The sequence below is a fragment of the Thamnophis sirtalis genome, unplaced genomic scaffold, assembly GCF_051295495.1.
Source record: "Thamnophis sirtalis isolate CommonGarterSnake01/CBP01778 unplaced genomic scaffold, rThaSir2_p1.2 scaffold_2, whole genome shotgun sequence".
Classification (NCBI taxonomy): domain Eukaryota; kingdom Metazoa; phylum Chordata; class Lepidosauria; order Squamata; family Natricidae; genus Thamnophis; species Thamnophis sirtalis.
In genome coordinates, this window is record NW_028261382.1 from 19996757 (window position 1) to 20019197 (window position 22441).

The window sequence follows — 22441 nt, forward strand, 5'->3', positions numbered from 1 at the left end:
AATAGCCAACATTAATGTCAGGCATTGGGCCTTCAGGCCTGTCACACTTAGTGCTGTGGGAAACTGGGAGGGCGGGTTATACGGAGTATGGGAGATATATATAATCAAAATAACATTCCTTTCTCAGAGAGTCAAGGACATTTTGTCCTGCACCTGGAGTGGTGTGATTGGGAGGCATCTCCAGTTGGGACGGTGCCTAATTGGGCCATGTGATGGACATGTGGGTCCTGGGCAGGGGCTTGGACTTTCATTTGGGTAGGGAAAACCTGGAAGCTTTTAGATTCGGGTTTTCCCAGATGTGCCTACAGGACATTTCTAATAAAATGAAACTTTGAGGAACTTCAAGCCTCGGAGTCTTCTTTCGTTGCAGGTGTTACTTGGAGACCCTGACAGTTAATATGTTACATGAATTCTGTTTGATTCTTTGCTCTTCTTCTTTTTCTTTATGTTGTCAGCATTCTTCACTCTTCAAGGTTTATACCTGAAGGTTCATTCTTCAAGGTTCTTCATTATTGTCAGCATTCAGGAAAATCAAGATTACACCCCCATGAACTGACTCATTCCTTGCGCTAAATAGCACATTTGGGGTCCTCTCCAGGCAAAAGTGATATCAGGATTAGGGTACAATGTATGCTCACAATAGAAGTAACACGTGGAAGATGATTAAAGAGAGATCCAACCTAGAACTAAGGAGAAACTTCCTGAGGGTGGGAACAATTAATCAGTGGAACAGTTTGCCTTTGAAATTTGTGGATGCTCCATCACTGGAGGCTTTAAAAAAGAGTTTGGACAACCATTTGTCTAGAATAGTAGAGAGTCTCCTGCATGAGAGGGGGACTAGAAGACCTCTAGGTTTCCTTCCAACTCTGATATTCTGTATTCTGTCTAAAAATATTGAGCCTCAACCTCAAAAAATGGGATGTGTGAAAGTAGTCCTTCCTTTCACCTCTCCAGAATCTTTCATCATTATGTTTTAATGAGTGACTCTCATTAAAGTACCGTATTATGAGACTAGGAAACAAATATCTCTCCCACTGACTGTCTTCATAGCACAGGTTTGGCCTGAGGCCATCATAATTGCAGAGTACAAATAGTCCTCGACTTACGACCACAATTGAGCTCAACATTGCTGTTGCTAAGTGAATGAAAGCCCACTAGAATGCATATGGTTCAATATAAAAGGACTAGCATATATGAAGAATTATGATATACAATATGATTTGATATATGTGAGTTACGAGATATATATATGTGATAAACTATATATATATATATATACACACACACACACACACACACACACATATGAAGAACTGTGATATGTTTTAGTCTCCTATGAAACAGGAAGCCAGAACATATGACGAACAGTTGCAGGAATTGGGTTTGTCAAGTGAAAAGAAGGACCAGGGCTGGCACGAGAGCAGTGTTCCAATATTTGAGGGGCTGCCCTAAAGAGGAGACAATGGATGGAAACTAATCAAGGAGGGAAACAAACTAGAAGTAAGGAGAGATTGAGTGAATGAGACCAATGAACCAGGGGAAGAAGTTGCCTTCAGAAGTTATGAATTCCCCATCACTGGAGGCTTTCAAAAAGAGACTTGTCTGGAATGGTGTAGGGACGTGATGGCAAACCTATGGCACATGTGCCAAAGTGGCACACGTATCCATGTCGCCTGGCACGCATGCCGTTACCTGTTCCTCTTTTGGGTTTCTGGAGTGCATGAATGTGCAACTATCAGCTGACCTTTGTCTATGCGCTATTGCCAGAAACTGGAAGAGCTGGCCTTACGTTTTCCAGCTTGAGCATGCATGCTGTCCAGCTGATCGTTGCGCATGTGTGCGCCAGAAACCAGACATTCATTTTCTGGCATGCACACATGCCCCCTGAGCAGCCCCTCTTCCGGGTTGTAGCCCCGATGAGTTTGCGGGCGTGCACTCTGTTTTTGGCACTCGGTGCCCAAAAGGTTTGCCATCACTGGTATAGGGTTTCTGCTTGAGCAGGATTGGACTAGAAGACCTCCAAGGCCCCTTCCAACCGTTGCTCTGTGTCACTTTTGCTTTATTTTATCACAGACCTTGCTATGTGCTGCTTATTGATTTATAAAGTTTTTTATTTTTTCATTTTCATAACAAATCACCACATGTATCCTATTACATAGCCAACATCATATTATATGGTTAAATGTTTACATCGATTCGTCTTGCCATCAACTCCCCAAAACGATTATTGGCTCTTCTGCTCTCCATACACCGTATTTGTACCCTATCCATCACTTTCTTCTCCCTCTTTTCTCCCCCTCCCTACCTCCTTTCTTTCTTATGTCACCCTTCTCTTCTCTACTTCCCCTTCCTCTCTCCTTCTCCTCCCTCCCCTTTCCACTTCTTCTTTCTCTCCTCCTCTTCCCCCTCCCCGCCCTCTCTCCTATCCCTCTCTTCTTCCCTTACCTCTCTCCTCTACTTCACACTCTTCATCTCATTTATTTGGTGTACTTCAGCCTCTGAGCAAGCAGCTTTGTGCTGCTTATTGAGTGAAAGAAAGCAGTTCTGTCTCTCTTGCATTAAAAAGGCAATTTTTCCCTACTGATAACTTCCGTTAGAAAGGCAAAGAACTTGGCACAAACCCAACGCTACACCATTGCTTGAATTGCTGCACCACTGAGCCAAAGAATTTACCCGGAGCCAGAAATGAGTTTGGATGAAATACTGTGTGCCAATCCACTGGCAGAATTAAGAGGAGATTTTCAGTGGCAGCAGCCGTCCCACTGTATTCTCCCTCCCTCCTAGACCTGGCACTGGAGTGGGAGTCTCATGCAGTCTTTCTGCCAAACATCTCACTTCCACACTTCTGTGATGGGAAGCAGAAGGGGGGGGGGGAATAAGCACATTGTTGAAGAACAAGTTGGGCCAAACTTGCTTAGAATGACTATGGGGACCCTTCAGCCTTCAGGTTGCGATTTTCCAACTGAGCTTTGTGAAGTGTTTTCTTTGAAAAGGTTTTGCTTCTCTTCCAAGAAGCTTCATCAGTCCTTAGAATGGCTTCGTTTGTTGTGGAAACAAGGATATGAAAGCGTGGAAGGAGCGGAACGGAGGCTAGGAGTGTATCGAGTTGTCTTTCCACATTTTCATTCCATCATTTCTAAATGGTGGCAAAAAAGTTGTCTGGGATTCTTCAAGAAGCAACCTTCCAAACATTACATCACTGCAAGGATTGATTGATTGGTTGGTTGGTTGGTTGGTTGGTTGGTTGATTATGTGCCATCAAACTGATTTCAACTTGTAGTGACCATATAGATTTTCTTCATGAAGTTTTGTCCCTATGTTGGTCTTTCCAATTTCCCAACAACATATTCATCGTCACTGCAACTGAGTCCCTTCACCTTGCTGATCAGGTCCTCCTCCCCTCCCCTCTCCCCTCCCCTTATTTCTCTTTTTCTTTCCTCTCCTCCATCCCCTTCTTCTCTCCTCTTCCCTTCCCTCCTCTCCCCTCTCCCCCCTTCATTTCTTTTTCTCTCTCCTCTCCTCATTCTTCCTTCTTTCCCTCTCCTCTCCCTCTCCTCCTTTTATTTCTCTTTTCCTCTCCTCTCCTTTCTTCCTTCTTTCCCTCTCCTCTTCCCTCCCCTCTCCACTCCTCCCTTCATTTCTCTTTTCCTCTCGTCTCTCTTCTCCTCGTTCTTCCTTCTTTCCCTCTCCTTCACTTCTCCTCCCTCCATTTCTCTTTTCCTCTCCTCTCCCCTCCCTCTCTCCTTCCTTTCTTTTCCTCTTCTCTCCTCTCCTCATTCTTCCTTCTTTCCTTCTCCTTTCCCTTCTCCTCCCTTCATTTCTTTTTTCTTCTCCTTTCTTCCTTCTTTCCCTCTCCCCTCCCGTCCTCTCCCTTCATTTCTCTTTTCCTCTCCTCTCCCCTCCCCCTCTCCTCCATTTCTTTTCCTCTCTTCTCTCCTCTCCTCATTCTTCCTTCTTTCCCTCTCCTTCCCCCCTCCTCCCTTCATGTCTCTTTTCCTCTCCCCTCCCCTCTGGCCTGGAATTATAGCTGATAACTTCTCTTGAAGAAACATTGGCATGCAAATAACAAAAATACTAATTAAAGAATCCCCTCGCATATTTGGCAGAAAAGTTGAAGGCATTTTACTAAATTGGGATTTCTTATGAAAGGGAAAACGCTTATGGCTCACAAGCATTAATTTCACTCTGTAAGCAGCTTAATGCCGGTGAGTTTTGACATCACTGCTGATTTCCTCTATTGATTTCAAACGCTATCTCTGCATTAATCCAATTTCATGCTCAGAAAGTGAGCAGAGCACCAGAGAACTTCTTTCTGAAGCTTGCAATATTATTAATCATTGCCTCACATTGTGTCTTTCGGCATGGAACAGATTTCTAAGCATAAATAATTTGTCTCGGAGGAAGGGGCTAATTTCTACAGCTTGCTTCCTAACACATCTCCAAATAAGCCAATGCAATCCTAAATTGCAATAACCAGAGGGATACAATCAAGATCAAGTGATGCACTAATACCACTCTATAAAGCCTTAGTAAGGCTACACCTAGAGTACAGCATCCACTTTTGGTCACCAGACTACAAAAAAGATGTTGAGACTCTGGAAAGAGTGCAGAGAAGAGCAACTTAAGATGGAGACTAAAACGTACGATGAACAATTTCAGGAACTGGGCATGGCTAGGCTAGGGAAGAGAAGGACCAGGGGAGACAGGATAGCAGTCTTCCAATACTGACCAAGGAGAGATTCAACCTGGAAATAAGGAGGAATTTTCTGACAGTGAGAACAATCAACCCATGGAACAGAATAGGGGTGAAATGCTGGTAGCAAAGATGCCAGTTGTTTGGCCAAACCGGTAGTAAAAAAAAATGCTACCGGTTCAGGCAAACTGATTTTTCCTGCTTTCTAGCTAATCTAAATTGTGTGGCACAGCGGATCCTCCCCCCCCCCCCCGCGCTGTTCACTTACTTGCTTGCCAGGCACGCTCGGTAGCAGGCTCTGCTCGGATGTCATTTTGACACTCTGTACATGTGTGGAAGGTCCTGTGTATGCACAGTAGTGGTGGGATTCAGCCAGTTCGCACCTATTCAGAAAAATCAGTTGTTAACTTTCTAAGCAGTTCGGAGAACCGATTGTTGGAAGAAATCTCCTTTTGTTTTTTCCCATTTTACAGGGCTAATCTTGTAAGGAAGGCAGGAAGAAAACATTTTGGCGTGGTTCCTAGCCTAATCTCTTTTTTTATATATAAAAAAGTTTTTATTTTTAGACAAACATAAAACAAACAGACGTAAACACACACAAAATAAAAACCCTTCTCCAATTATTTACAGTGTGTCGATTGGTGACAAAGCTCCTGTGCTTTCTCACAATAGTCTTCATTTGCAATTTACATAAAAACTCATATCATCATTCTAATATATGTATATGTATACAATTGTTATGGTTATTAAACAATCATTTGACTATAGCTATTATTACATCATTTTATGTAAAATATTCTAAATTTAAAATAAATTTATATTATGGCATTTCATTACATCATCTGAAATCATCCAATAATATTACATCTTTATATTCTATTCTATATAGAATTATTTATCTTTTATAACAAAACTTTTCAACATCCTCTCCACAGTTACAATTTATATAAACTTACAATTTATATAAATTGTACAATTTATATAAACTTTCATATTATCAATCTATAAACTTTCATATGATCAATTATCATATATATATATATATATATATATATATATATATATATATATATATATATATATATATATATATATATATATATATATATATATATATATATATACTTAAAGTCACAACCCCTGGTATGCCCAAGTGTGGGAGGAAGGTCACACTTCCACTCTCTGTCATTAGGCTCGTCACAAGAGTCCATCCAGACAGAAACCCAATATTTTTACTGTTGCCTTTTGTTATATTTGTGTTTTTATTTGTGCTGATAAATAAATAAAGGAAGACTAGTATAGATCTATTTCAAGCTATTTAGCTCTCATCAGCTAGCCATATCCTTACTGGGATTCGAACCTGTGCTCTATTGCCTCCCAGGCAAGGAGTTAACCATTTGAGCTACAGAGAACGACTCCTTTTATCAGCCAGCCAGGGTGGGAGGTATATACTTAAAGTCACAACCCCTGGTATGCCCAAGTGTGGGAGGAAGGTCACACTTCCACTCTCTGTCATTAGGCTCGTCACAAGAGTCCATCCAGACAGAAACCCAATATTTTTACTGTTGCCTTTTGTATTTGTGTTTTTATTTGTGCTGATAAATAAATAAAGGAAGACTAGTATAGATCTATTTCAAGCTATTTAGCTCTCATCAGCTAGCCATATCCTTACTGGGATTCGAACCTGTGCTCTATTGCCTCCCAGGCAAGGAGTTAACCATTTGAGCTACAGAGAACGACTCCTTTTATCAGCCAGCCAGGGTGGGAGGTATATACTTAAAGTCACAACCCCTGGTATGCCCAAGTGTGGGAGGAAGGTCACACTTCCACTCTCTGTCATTAGGCTCGTCACAAGAGTCCATCCAGACAGAAACCCAATATTTTTACTGTTGCCTTTTGTTATATTTGTGTTTTTATTTGTGCTGATAAATAAATAAAGGAAGACTAGTATAGATCTATTTCAAGCTATTTAGCTCTCATCAGCTAGCCATATCCTTACTGGGATTCGAACCTGTGTTCTATTGCCTCCCAGGCAAGGAGTTAACCATTTGAGCTACAGAGAACGACTCCTTTTATCAGCCAGCCAGGGTGGGAGGTATATACTTAAAGTCACAACCCCTGGTATGCCCAAGTGTGGGAGGAAAAACACAAATATAACAAAAGGCAACAGTAAAAATAAAAACATATATATATATATGTTTTTATTTGTGCTGATAAATAAATAAAGGAAGACTAGTATAGATCTATTTCAAGCTATTTAGCTCTCATCAGCTAGCCATATCCTTACTGGGATTCGAACCTGTGCTCTATTGCCTCCCAATAGAGGCTTGTGACGAGCCTAATGACAGAGAGTGGAAGTGTGACCTTCCTCCCACACTTGGGCATACCAGGGGTTGTGACTTTAAGTATATATATATATATATATATATATATATATATATATATATATATATATATATATATATATATATATATATATATATATATATATATATATATATGCATTATTATCATTATTGATCATTTATTTATCTATAACTATTATTACTTTATTTTATACATAATACTTTAAATTTAACTAAGTTTAACTTAATTTTTATACAATTGTTATGGTTATTAAACATTCATTTGACTATAGCTATTATTACATCCTTTTTATGTAAAATATTCTAAATTTAAAATAAATTTATATTATGACATTTCATTAAATCATCCTGAAATCATCCAATAGTATCTATATAGAATTATTTAGCCTAATCTTTATCGCCCTGCTTACAGAAACTGCCTCTATGGTTAACTCTTATTACATTGTAATAGCTAAGGCGAAGAGCCCATCGACGCGAGTGACGGTGAGTTGGCCACGCCCACATGGTCACATGACCACCGAGCCACGCCCACCCAGCTGGTCATTAGGGCAGAGAACCAGTTGTTAAATTATTTGAATCCCACCCCTGATGCACGGAGGCGGAGTGTGCAAGCAAAGCGAGCTCACATTGCTAACGAAGCTAAGTAGTAAAGCTAACTGGATTTCACCCCTGGAACAGAAGTTGCCCTCGGAAGTTGTGGGAGCTTCATCACTGGAGACTTTCAAGAAGAGACTGGACTGCCCTCTGTCAGAAATGGTGCAGGGTCTTCTGTTTGGGTGGGGGATTGGACCAGCACCTCCAAATCCCAAATCCAGCTGTGTGATTCTTTAAGCTCTATTCCCATAACTGGAATTTGAATCTTATTTGATCAAAGTGGAAACGAGTGAGGGAGAAAGACCTTGAATTAAGCCTAGATGCCAACGGAGTGCATATCATTTGGGGTCAAGCGCAAAACAGTTTCCAGAGGTCAGGTTGGGCCCCTGGGTAGTGATGACTACCCAAGAAACATCTGCCAGCAACCCTCAACTTACAGCCATTCATTTAGTGACCGTTCAGAGTTATATCGGCACTGAAGAAAGTAACCTATGATTGCTTTTCACACGACCTTTGCAACATCCCCATGGTCACATGATCAAAATTCAGATGCTTGGCAAATGGTTCATATTTATGACGGTTGCAGCGTCCTGGGGTCACCTGATCCCCTTTTCCAACCTTCTGACCGGCAAAGTTCGTGAGGAAGCAAAATTCACTTAACAATCGTGTTACTATCTTAAGTCATTCGCAACTTAACAACTGTGGCAAAGGAAAATCGTGAAATGGGGCAAAGCCCACTTAACAACTGTCTCGCTCAGCAATGGAAACTTTGGGCTCAGTGGTGGTCATACATCGAGGACTGCCAGGGTTAATGTGAAAGATAGCCTGCCAGGCCTGGAAGCCTCCTTTTGCACTGGGCCTTCAGGCCTGCCACATTCAATACTGTGGGAAAATGGGAGAGGGAGGGGGTTATATGGAGCATGGGAGATATATGGTCATAATATAGTATAGACTTTATTGCAGTGTTTCTCAACCTTGGCAACTTGAAGATGTCCGGACTTCTACTCCCAGAATTCCCCAGACAGCTTTGCTGTCTGGGGAATTCTGGGAGTTGAAGTCCGGACATCTTCAAGTTGCCAAGGTTGAGAAACACTGCTTTATTATCATTGTGCATCATGTGTACAACGAAACTGGTGCTAGCTTCACTGGTGCGGCCCATGACAAAAAATACAAACAACATAAATAGTATAAAGAATAATCCCTATGCAAGGAATTAGGAAAAAGAAACAAAAAGAAAAAACTAGTCATATGCTTCCACGTGCACATGGAGTGATTGTGGTTGTATTTAAAAGTCTGACAGCCCAACGATAGAAACTATTTTTAAAACTATTGGTTCGGCTGGCTATACTTTGATGTCTTCTGCCGATTGGTAGAAGTGCAAAGAGACACTGACCAGGGTGTGAATCATCTCTGAGTATCTTCCTTACTCGGCTAAAGCAGCGAGATCTGGCGATGTCATCCAGTGGTGTTAGAGGGCAGCCGATGGTTTCTTGTGCTGAATTGATCACTCCCTGTAGGGCCTTCCTCTCTGCAGCAGTTAAACCAGCATAGCATACCATAAGGCAATATGTGGTGGACCGATAGAAAGAGGTCATTAGCCGTTGTTCTACCTGATTTTTTCCCAGAACTCTAAGGAAATGAAGTCTCTGTTGAGCCTTGCCAATAATAACATTCCTTTCTCAGAGTCAAGGACATCTTGCCCTGTACCTGGAGTGGTGTGTCTGGGAGGCATCTCCAGTTGAGACGATGCCTGATTGGGCCATGGGATGAACATGTGGGTGCTGGGCAGGGACTTGGACTTTCGTTTGGGTGGGGAAAACCTGGAAGCTTTCAGATTCGGATTTTCCCAGATGGGCCAATAGGACATCTCTTATTAAATGGAACTTTGAGGAAACTCGAGCCTCCGAGTCTTCTTTTGTTGGGGAGTGTCACTTGGAGACCCTGACAGTTTCAAAAGAAAGAACGCTTTCTTCATGGAAATCCGTGAAATCTTCTGTTAGCCGATGAATCAGATTTATAGGAATCTGTCAGTTCTCCTGTTGCTTTCTTAATCAGATGTCACCCCAAAGGCCCCCGTTGCAATTAAGAGATGAGATATGGAGGTTGGGGAGGGGGGAGGAAAATGTCACAACCCCTCGCTCGTCACGGTGGGGCCTCGTTCTGTGATCGCCACTTAAGCCCTCTCGTTCTTCCGGGAACATGACATTTGCTAAAGACAAAACCTCCTTGGCAATCCTCTGCAGTCCCATCTACAGTGTCGCCATGAAAGCTCAACAAAAGGCCACATTTATCCCCGGGGATGCTGCACTATAATAATATGACATTTTGTCACAAATTAATTTCAAGCCGTGGTAATATCCTTGGCTTGAAAAAGGAGGTTCATTTGGAAAGGTGATTTGGAAGACTGAAGTAACTCGTCATCGCGCTTAGTCTGAGCCAACATACTTGCCGTTTGGCCAACAGTTAACAATGGGATGAACTTCTATGGCGGTTCTCGGTCATCCAGCTCATGGTGGTCCCAAAGGTGCTTTTTCAAGAGGCACCTGGACTTTCTTGTTTGTCTCTAAAGGGTTTTTGCTTCTCATCCAAGAAGCTTCTTCAGCTGTGTCATACGTCAAGGATTACCTGCGCATGTCTATGGAGATTCTCCATCATCCAAGTCATAGTTGTCCCAAAGGTGCTTTTTCAAGAGGCACCTGGACTTTCTGGTTTTTCTTTGAAGAGATTTCGCTTCTCATCCAAGAAGCTTCTTCAGTTCTGAGCCTGAGGAGGAGATAAACCTCTAGGTCAGTGTTTTTCAACCACTGTGCCACGGCACACTAGTGTGCTGTGACATAGTGTAAGATGTGCCGTGGGAAAAACACCCGCTGGGTGTTTTTGCCTCGGGACATCTCTGTGTCCCGAAAGTTGCTTTCAGGACACAGGGATGCCTCTATTAAGTCCCTGCGGCCCCGCGTTTACTTTAAAAACGCGGGGACCGCCGGGAGGTAGCGCACGCAGGGACGTCACTGACGTCCCATGCGTGCGCCCATAGCAACAATCGCGGAGGACCGGAGCAGCGAGGAGAACGCGCGCTGTCAACTTGGTAAATTAAATTAAATTAAAGTTAAATTTTTTTAACATTTTCTAATGGTGGTGTGCCTCGTGATTTTTTTCATGAAAAAAGTGTGCCTTTGCACAAAAAAGGTTGAAAAACACTGCTCTAGGTGGCCTCAAGGACTCTACCTAAAAGGATGCAAATGACCAGCTGTCTGCAAGGAATATCAGTCCTTCCATTCCCCACCATCCAGTCAGAGCTGAAGAGTTTATAGAGTTTATAGAGTTTATTGGGATTTATAGGCCGCCCTTTTCCCTGAGGGGACTCAGGGCGGCTTACAACCACAAGGGAGGTTGTAAGCAGTGCAGTGTCAAAACAACACAGAATGTGAACAAAGAAAAAATAGTAAAAACACAACTTTCGTTCAGCAATCAAACACTCGGGCGGGTAAATTGGGAACCTATCCCCAGGCCTGCTGGGAGAGCCAGATCTTGAGGGCTGCGCGGAAGGTCTGGATAGTGGTGAGGGTACGGATCTCAACGGGGAGATCGTTCCACAGGGTCGGAGCTGCAACAGAAAAGGCTCTCCTCCGTGTGGTCGCCAGTCGGCATTGACTGGCAGATGGGATTCGGAGGAGGCCCAGTCTGTGCGATCTAATTGGTCGATTTAGGGAGGTGATCGGCAGAAGGCGGTCTCTCAAGTACAAGTAACTTCTCTGAAGAAGCTTCCTGGATGAGAAGAGAAATGTCTTCAAAGAAAAACCAGAAAAAGCACCTTTGGGACAATGGAATGGACACTTTTCCTATAGTTGGAAGTCCATTTGGGATTCAGTCTATAGCTAGTGAGATCCCAAAGTCAACCAAGAATTGTGGAGTTCTTGATGCTCTCTGAGCTTCGTTGTTGTTCTGACCTAGGCTTCCTGAGAAAGCATAAATCACACTCTTACTCCCCCAAACTCTCTTTTATTTAAATGGCTATGAATTATGATAATTCACAACCCGTAATGATTCACAAACTGTCTGTGAAGAGTCCGACAGATGTCTGCTCAAGTTGCCACAATCTTTCAGGGAATGTTGATAAGCACCCATCTTTATCTGCCTTGAAACGCTGCCAGAGATCTCATTGCCAATTAGTTTTGCAAGGCCAAACATAGCGCAGAGTCAAATGGAGCTTCTCAGAGTTTGCACCGACCAGAATAAACTAATTGCTTCCTGCAAAGGCTCACGTCCGTTTGCTCCTCTTTTATGTCTTATGGAAGAGACCAATCATCTCCAAGACTTACTCCCAAGTCTCTATTTGTCTTAATTGTTCTTGCCTTCTGCCAACTCTGCGCAGGCGCACACTGGGAACAGGCTCACACTGTTCTTCTGCCTCGCTGATGTCAGACTCCATAGGCTCCGGAGGCAGCACATCACTACCAGGTGGCCCTGGCCCCCTCTCTGCCTACAATGGAGAGCCCTCGTCCGAGCCTCCCCCAGACTCCAGGACTGGCCCAGGTTCCTCCCCAACCTCCTCACTGTCTGACTCTGCTGGCAGCTCCGCAGGTCGCCGGCAGGCCACAACAGTTGTTTTCTTGCAGGCATTTCGTTACCCAGCTAAGTAACTTCTTCATGCCCTGAAAATATTATCTAAACCAGTGTTTCTCAACCTTGGCCACTTGAAGATGTCCGGACTTCAACTCCCAGAATTCCCCAGCCAGCATTCGCTGGCTGGGGAATTCTGGGATTTGAAGTCCAGACATCTTCAAGTGGCCAAGGTTGAGAAACACTGACCTAAACAGATAATGAAACATCTGCAAGCCAACAACCAAACTCAGAGAGGAGACTCCACAACTCAACCCTGAGATGCCCAGAGTCTCTTTTATTCAACTCTGAGATGCCCAGAGTCTCTTTTATTCAACAAGAATTTGGTGCATTGCAGATCCGTTGTTTCCCACAAGTTGAAGTACCCCCTAGTACTTCTGAGTACTTCTCCACTATTCAGGAAGAGCTTCCCTGCTGTAATCTCCTTCATGTAATGACACACACACACCTCAACACAACTTCAAGTGTGCACGTTGAATTTCCTCTCGGCTGAATTCCTTCAGTGGCCTTCGTAGGTATCTGTAAAGAATGAACAAGCCTATTTCTAGGGCAACCAAAACACCCTCGCAACGAGAAATTAATTGCCAAGAATGGTTAATATGACAGGAGACTACATAAAACCCTATTATATTTCTTTGTGATTCTATTCAGTAGTGTATACTATTGCTGCATTCAAAGGCCAGGGCGATCTCCCGGGGTAAATTGCTACATTAGTTTGACATTTCTGGCTCCAATTAACCTTACATTTGAGCTATTTTCCGAGAGGTTTTTTTTCTTTCCCCTTCCCTCGTCTGAATTTGTGAGAAGGTTAGATGTTCACCCTCCCGATGCCGTTACAATTTGTTGATATACAAGCTCACGGATAAGCTGCAAAGATCTTTCTCTACTCACCCCAGGTAAACGTGCTAAATCTTGTATATAAATGGAGTTGGGGCTATCGGATTATGCACAGGCGGAGACGTGGTGGAGACATCAGCTGCGCATTTCGACCTCCGCCACAACTCCCTTGTACCATTGCAGGCAACTAGGGAAAAAGCTGCAGGAATTGGCTATGTCTAGTTTAAAGAAAAGAGGGATTAGGGGGTGACATGATAGCAGTGTTCCGATATTTGAGGAGAGGGCTGCCAGAAAGAATAGAATAGAATAGAAATACCAGAATTGGAAGGAACCTTGGAGGTCTTCTAGTCCAACCCCCTGCTTAGGTAGGAAATCTTACACCACTTCAGACATATGGTTATCCAATCTCTTCTTACCACCCACAAAGCCCTTCATGGTAGTGGATCTGGGTACTTGAGAGACCGCCTCCTGCCAATTACCTCCTCGAGACCCATTAGATCTCATAGATTAGGCCTCCTCCGAGTGCCATCCGCCAGCCAGTGCCGGCTGGCCACTACGCGGAGGAGAGCCTTTTCAGTAGCAGCTCTGACCCTTTGGAACGATCTCCCCGTGGAGATTCGTACCCTCACCACCCTCCAGACCTTCCGCGCAGCCCTCAAGATCTGGCTATCCCGTCAGGCCTGGGGGTAAAGATTATAATTCGCCCCCACCCGAATGCTGAATGAATGTTGCTTATTTTTTTAATTACATGTTATGTTATATGTCATTGTATGTATCCCCTCCCATATAAGTTGTTAGCCGCCCTGAGTCCCCTCAGGGAAAAGGGCGGCCTATAAATAAACTTATTCTAATTCTAATTCTAATTCTCGAAAACGTCCAGTATTGGCGCATTTACAATTTCTGGAGGGAAGTTGTTCCACTGATTAATTGTTCTATCAGGAAATTTCTCCTTAGTTCCAGGTTGCTTCTCTCCTTGATTAGTTTCCACCCATTGCTTCTTGTCCTGCCCTCTGGTACTTTGGAGAATAGCTTGACTGCCTCTACTTTGTGGCATCCCCTGAGATCTTGTCTTGCCTTCAGGTGCTTTGGAAGGGGTCAACCTATTCTCCAAAGCACCAGAAGGTAGGAGAAGAAGCAATGGGTGGAAACGGATCAAGGAGAGAAGCAATGTAGAACTAAGGAAAAATTTCCTAACCATGAGAACAATTAATCAGTGGAACAGAAGTTGCCTCCAGAAGTTGTGAATGCTGCATCACTGGAAGTTTTCAAGAAGGGATTGGATAACCATTTGCCTGAAATGGTGTAGGATTTCCTGCCTAAGCAGGAGGTTGGACTGGAAGACCTCCAAGGTCCCTTCCAGCTCTGTTATTCTGTTATTTTTGCAAATGCAGCTAAATCTGTTTTACTACGCATGCTGCTTTTTGAAGCAGCCGTCACATGCTTTGTTCCCTGCCAAACCCCCTACGCAATATCTTAATCTGTTAACTCCTGCTTAAAGTTGTTAACGCTTCTATTTTCCATAAAGGCATCTCGATCTATATTATTGGATACGAATGGCTGCCGCTGAAAACACTTTGTAACATCCTAGGCAATTTATGTAGGAATTAGTCTTACAACACAGAACATTGCATGCCCACTAAAGCAGGAATGACAGATGAAAAAAAAAACCTGTCAATTTCAATTTCTCTCCATGTCTCCATTTGGTAGGTATTTTAAGTTTAACGTTGCTACCGTTCAAATGTGTGCATTATATTTTTAACACTGATATACGTTCCAATCTCTGCATTTTTGTGCAATTTTGCCTACGGGCCCTGCTTTTCCAGACAAACTGCCCAAATATAATGCATTTCTTAAAACGTATTTTGAATCGATTTCTGCACTATTTTTATAAGAGCTTTATTGTAAATCATGGGGGAAATTATTGGTAAACCCCCTTATTAAATCAACAGAACATTTATTTATTTTTTTAAAACATTTATGTAACTATTCTATTGAATTATTTGGCAGCCACCAATCAAAAATTAAGACAGTATCAATATACCAAAACAAATTAATATACTGCAGATCTATTAAAACCACCTGAATCTGGCTGAAAGGAATATCTACTCCAGTGATGGAGAAGCTTTTTGTTACCAAGTGCCAAACGCTCATCTGGGCGCAACCAGGAAGAGGAGCTGCCGAGGGGCATGCGCGCACTGAAAAATTTATTGCATGCGTGCCGGTAGGCAACTCTTCCAGTTACTGCCATGAGCCGATTAGCTGGCGAGCATGCATACTCACAGACCAGCTCTTCCATATTCCAGCACTGCTGCACGCATAAAGGTGAGCTAATCGTCATGTCCACATGTGCGCCATAAACCCAGAAGACAAATGGCTGGTGCCACAGGCGTCAGGCAACATGGCTCCGTGTGCCACTTTAGGCATACGTACCATGGGTTCACCATCATGGATCTAGTTTCTACATCGTGGTGTTTACATAATGTTTGCATGATTTTTTGACCCATTATGGAAGTCCCCAAAGTGCTTTTTTCAAGAGGCCACTGGACTTTTCTGGTTTTTCTTTGAAGACGTTTCGTTTTTCATCCAAGAAGCTTCTTCAGCTCTGACTGGAGGGTGGGGAAGAAAAACAAAGGAAGTCCAATTGCCTCTTGAAAACCTTTGGGATAACCATGACCTGGATGACTGGGAAGCTCTGTTAGGAAAGCTCCCGGTTGGGAGAGCGAGCGCGTTCAGAGAAACGTTGTGAGAGTTGTGTTGGAGAACACACAAACCAGCATACAGAGATACTGCAGTTTAAATAGGCTTTTACTTTCGTGCAAATAGAGGTCTCAGAGTCCATCAAACAGTCCAAGTCATACACGGATAAGACAGTCAGTCATCAATGTCTTTCAGTTAAGGGATAATCCAACTAACATAGTCCAGTATCATACAAACAGTCTGGTACTCAAAGTTTGCTAGCAGTTGCAAAATTTACAATAGCTCACGGCACTTTCTAACAGCCAGCTTCCAAAACACTCAGATCAGATCAGCCCAGCATCTAACAAACAGAGAGCTAAAAGTCGTTCTGGCTCCCTCTTATGGCCGATTGAGGAAAACAGCAACCAATCACATTTTACAGTATGATTTAAAGAAACAGGTACAACATTGTTACATGATTCCTATATTGCCAACCCAACTGTTAGATCATATCCCTAACAAGCTCCATAGACATTTAGCTATGCGCTTTGGAACAAGCAGGCTTCAAATGGTGCGAATGGTATGAACGGATTTCCAGAAAAAACAGCGGACTGCAGGAGCCATTTGCGCTTCATTTTGAGATGCAGACAGGAGAGAGTCATCCTCAACAGCCTGCACCTGTCCTCAACAGGGAAGAGACACAGGACAGAAAACAGCCTGCAGAAAGCCCAGCTCCACAACCCCGTCCTTTCAGCAGTTCCAAGGAGGCTCCACACCCGTTTGCACCACTCAGGTGACCCTGAGGACAGAGATAAACCTCCAAGTGGCCTCAAGGACCCTCTAAAAGGATGCAAAGGACCAGCTGTAAGCAAGGAGGATAAATCCTTCCATTTTCCACCATCCAGTCAGAGCTGAAGAAGCTTCTCGATGAGAAGCGAAACGTCTTCGAGGAAAAACAAAAAAAAAGTCCAGTTGCCTCTTGAAAATACACCTTTGGGACAAACATGACTTGGTTGAATGAGAATCTCCAGACACCCAATATGGAAGCAGATCACCTTATTGGGATATTTTTTTCTTTCTTTCTTTTTTCTTTCTTCTTTTTTTCTGTCTTCTCTCCCTTCCCTTCCTTTTGTTTTCTTCTCCTTCTGTTTTTTCTTTTTCTTTCCTTTCCCCCTTTGTTTTCCTCTTTCTTTTCTTTCTTCTTCTTTATCTTCTTCTTCTTTTCTCTCTATCTCTCTCTCCCCCCCCCCACCTTTTCTTCCCAATCTAGCCTACAGTTCTGGGTTTCAAATAAAACTGCTGGTACTACTAGTATATAAGGCTATCACTATTGCTATGACAGTTGCATTGTCCTGGGGTCACTTGGTCACCATTTGCAGCCTTCCCAGCTGGCTTCCAGCAAGCAAACTAAATGGGGAAGTCAGATTCGCTTAGTGACTGCTATGACTCCCTTAACAACTGTGGCAAAACAGTCATCAAATCCGGAACTCATCAAACAACTGCCAAACTTAGCAATGGAAATTCTGGACTTATAAATTGAGGATTACCTGTATACTCTTCCTCATTCGTTGACTTCTTTCTCACTATAGAGTTAGAACTTAGAATATCTTTGTCATTTTGAATGTACACTAATCGGCATACATTAAAAATGAACTTTTGTTGCATGCAGCTCTCAAAGGATCACCACCTCCAATATGCACTATATAAACGAGACCAAGTAAGTAAGTAAATAAGCAAGCAAGCAAGCATCTAGCCACATGCCCTCATATATACACAGCGGTGGGTTTCACGTTTTGTTACCACCCGTTTGCTGCGGGCACACGGGCCCCTTCCATGCATGTGCCCAGCCTCAAAAGTTTGCCTAAATAGGACAGTATCGAGCCAGGGCAGGTGGGCCCACCGGTGATTTCCGCTATCAATTCGGGCAAATCTGTCTGAATACCCCCTCGGATTATATGACACCGTTTTCCTGACTCCTCAATGCCGACGAAAGAATAACTGTTGGGGAAAAGCCAGATTATTGCCATCTCAGGGCCTGAACGTTGCTTCTGCCAGTTCTAAATCTATCTCTTTGCCCTTTGCCTGGCATTTTGCAAAGATGCAAACCAGAGAAAAGGCCAAGGAGACACGAGAATATAGAAGGCAACAGAGAAGGCTGGATTTTCTCACACAGAATAGCTCTCGAGATGCATTTCATTTCCCCACAACGTCCAGACATTAATTTTACATAATGGTACCTCCATACTTATGTTTAATTGGTCTCGGATGGCGCAATGAGTACCAAATAATTTCCCCCCATAATGAATGCTGGTAGTCCTCGACTTGCGACCACAACTGAGTCCAAAATTTATATTGCTAAGTGAAAACTTTATTAAAGGGAGCTTTGCCCCATTTTACGCCTTTTCTTCCTAATGAAACCCTGCAGTTGTTAAATTACCCCCACACGGTCGTTAAGTGAATCTGGCTTCCCCATTGACTTTGCATGTCAGATGGTCGCAAAAGGGGATCATATGACCAGTGGGACATTGCAACCGTCATAAACGTGAGTCAGCTGTCAAGCAACTGAATGCAGATTGTGTGACCATGGGGATGTTGCAATGGTCCTTAGGGGTGAAAAGTGGTCATAAGTCACTTTTTTTCAGTGTCGTCGTAACTTCAAACGGCCACTCAACCAACTGTTCTAAATCAAGGACTACCTGTAATGTAGTGAGCCATCACTGACAAGTTCTAGCTTGTGTGTTGAGTACCAAACAAACGATGAGGACCAGGACAAAAATGTCCACCTCAAAATGCATTGAGTGCCAAATTTGATGAGTTTCAAAGCAGTTGAGCACCAACGTAACACTGCACTTTCATTGCTCTAATTTCACCATAGGTTCAATTCTGAAGCACTTTAGACCAAAGTATTTTGCACAAACAAAATGCTATGCATGTTGTGGCCTGCCAGAGGCCAGCAATTTCGGACAGTGAGGAGGTTGGGGAGGAACCTGGGCCATTCCTGGAGTCTGGAGAAGACTCTGATGAGGGCTCTGCGTCAGAGGCAGAGAGGGAGCCAGGACCGTCTGGCAGTTATCAGCTGCCTTCAGGGTCAGACATCATTGAGGCAGAAAAACAGCTGGAGCTTGTTCTCAATGTGCGCATGTGCCGAGTTGCCAGACAAAGGGAACCGCTAAAGAGTAGGGGTCGACTTGGGAATAAGGCCACAAGTGGACGGTGAATGGCCCTAACCATGGGGAATAAAAGAGGATTGAAAGGGGAGTGGAGTTTGCAAGAGACAATTAGTTCATTCCTGCATTCTTGCCAAGTATTGTGGCGTCTGAAAGATATCAGCCTGGCTACTCTCCAAGCCTGATAAAGGTCAGTAATTGTGAACTATCTTGAAAGAGTGTGGGAGAGGAAAGACTTTGCTGGAGAGGAATTCACTGTCAAATAAAAGGGGTTTATCGGGACAAGGACTCGGCTTCGCACTGCTGGGGAAGCCTAGGTCAGAACAACATAACACTTGCAGTTCCTATAGATAGAATCTTCTAAAATTGAAAGCATCTTTCAGTCTCTATAGCATCAATGCAAATAAATCCAAAAAAGCCAATTCAGTCCTGAGCTGCATCCATAAGAGGATGAGCTCATGATCACGGGACTTTATCACTTTATAATGCCGTGACAAGACCATAGTTGGAATATTATGGCCAATTCTGGTCAGTGCAATACAAAAAAAAAAGATGTTGAGACTCTGGAAAGAGTGCAGAGAAGAGCAACAAAGTTGATTAGTGGCCTGGAGAGGCTCAAGTGTGTGATGAACAATTGAGGGGACTAGATATGCCCAGCCTACGGAAGAGAAGGATTAGCAAGGACGTGTCCTTCCAGGACTTGTGAGGCTGTCACAGACAAGGAATCAACTTATTCTCCAAAGCACCAGAAGGCAAGACAAGAAGCAATGGGTGGAAGATCATTAAAGACAGATCCAACCTAGAAATAAGGAGAAATTTCCTGACAGTGAGAACAATTAATCAGTGGAAAAACTTGCCTCCAGAAATTGTGGTGTTTTTCAAGAATAACAGAGTTGGATGGGACCTTGGAGGTCTTCTACTCCAACCCCCTGCTCAAACAGGAAACCCTATTCCATTTCAGACAAATGACTGTCCAATCTCTTCTTAAAAACGTCCACTGACGGAGCACCCACAGCTTCTGGAGGCAAAAAGTTCCACTGATTGTTATCACTGTCAGAAAATTTCTCTTTATTTCTAGATTGGTTCTTCCTTCTGGTGCTTTGGAGAAGAGCTTGACTCCCTCTTCTTTGAGGCAGCCCTTCAGATATTGGAAGACTGCTATCATTTCACCCCCCCGTCCTTCTTTTCATTAAACTAGACAAACCCAGTTTCTGCAACCAGTCTTCATATGTTTTAGCCTCAGCTATTTTTCTGGACGAGGTGGCTCAATGGCTAAGACGCTGAGCTTGTTGATCATAAAGGTCGGCAGTTCAGCAGTTCGAATCCCTAGCACTGCGTAATGGAGTGAGCTCCCGTTACTTGTCCCAGCTTCTGCCAACCTAGCAGTAAAAATGCAAGTAGAAAAATAGGAACAACCTGTTCCCTTCCCACCAAAGGTGGGTCCTATTTTTGTACAACCTTTGGGGGGAAGGTAACAGCGTCCCATGCGCCTTCGACGTTTAGTCATGCCGGCCACATGACCACGGAGACCTCTTTGGACAGCGCTGGCTCTTCGGCTTTGAAACAGAGATGAGCACCGCCCCCTAGAGTCAGGAACGAGTAGCAAGGGGAACCTTTACCTTTATTTTTCCAGAATGGTATAGGATCTCTTGCTGGAGCTGAGGTTGGACTAGAAGACCACCAAGGTCCCTTTCAATGCTGTTATTCTATGTTTCTACTAACTCCAAATTGCTTCGTTTTCTGAGATTAGCCAAGTTAAGTTCGATATCTAGCTGCAATAAACTCCCTTATTCAAAATAGACCACAAGTATCTTCCACACCTTGAATTTAATGACTGTATGCCATACTTGGTGCCACCTGTAGCTCTGATCACCAGGTGCTACGCAAAAGCTACAAAAATATAGTACAATACCAGCAAATGTTGTTTTATTTAATATATTTAAGACATGTTTAATGTACTTCGTGAGGATCAAAAAAGAAAACACATACTTCAGAGCAAAGAGGGAAAAAGTTCACCGCCTGGATTTGGGGGTGGGTGGGCTGGGAGGAAATAAAATGAATTCAAATAAAGTGCAATAGCACCACCTTGTGGCCAAGATTAAAAACTTCGTCCTTTTCCTACACACACGTTTTCAGAATAAGGAATATTTTCAAGCTAATGAATGGGGTGAGTTTTGCCTGATCTAAGATCACCTGAAATTAAAACCACCTCCAAAGCTGTATCGTGCCAAGGATTGAGGTTCCCAAAATCTTTTAGTTTTGATTTGCAAAATAACTTCAGAGCAAGGTGATTCTCCTCCTAATCTATGTTGAGCCAGCCCTGGCATTTTTAATAGATAAAGGTTCCCCTCGCACATAGTCATTCCCTGCTCTAGTGGGCGGTGCTCATCTCTGTTTCAAAGCCGAAGAGTCAGCGCTGTCTGAAGACGTCTCCGTGGTCATGTGGCCGGCATGACTAAATGCCAAAGGTGCACAGAACGCTGTTCCCTTCCCACCAAAGGTGGGTCCTATTTTTGTACTTGCATTTTTACATGCTTTCGAACTGCTAGGTTGGCAGAAGCTGGGACAAGTAACGGGAGCTCACTTCATTATGCGGCGCTAGGGATTCAAACTGCTGAACTGCTGACCTTCTGATCGACAAGCTCAGCATCTTAGCCACTGAGCTGTAGTTCCCTCCTAATACATTTTAGGTTAATTACCCAACTAGTGGCTATTTTACTTTAAATTACTTAAACTGGATGTCTCTGGCAAGGTTTGCGCTTGTGCCGCAGACCTGGTGAACTTGCAAAAGCCCTGTGAGCTCAGTTTAAAAGAGCATGAATTACAAAGGTTTCATTACGTTGAATTCCAGATACATTTGCATTCTTTTTCCCCCCTTTTTGGAGATTCACAAAAGCTTACTAATCCACTGTCCTCTGCCCCCCAGATCAGAAATGTTAATTCTTCCTACAAATTACTGTAGAAAGTTAGTACCCACTCCTCTTTCTAGAAGAATGAAATGTTTTAGGAAACATTTAAAAGGCAGAATTTTGCATTTCCGCTAAAAAAAGAAAGAGAAATCTTAAGGGAGACAGAAACTCAATGCTGCAGCTCTGTCCCCACTAGATCTTTTGTGCCCATTGAGGAGGACTGGGACAGCCTGTCTACCACATGCAAAATTACCTGGGGACAATACACCATCCTTCAGGCTTCAACCAAACTTATATCAGACAAACTCCTAGCAGGGGTGTCTGACTACAGGCAATAGAACATATGTTCTTGCACAGGAACAGGAAGCTCAAGGGCAAGTCCCAAGAGAAGGTATAAATACCTCTCTCTCTCTCTCTCTCTCTCTCTCTCTCTCTCCCTCCATCCCTCCCTCCCTCCCCGCCATGTGATCAGCTGCACCAGGACCATAGGTGGTATTCTGACAGTTCGGACCAGTTTGCCTGAACTGGTAGTGGAAATCGCCAGTGGGCCCACCCACCTACCTTGGTTCTATTCATTAG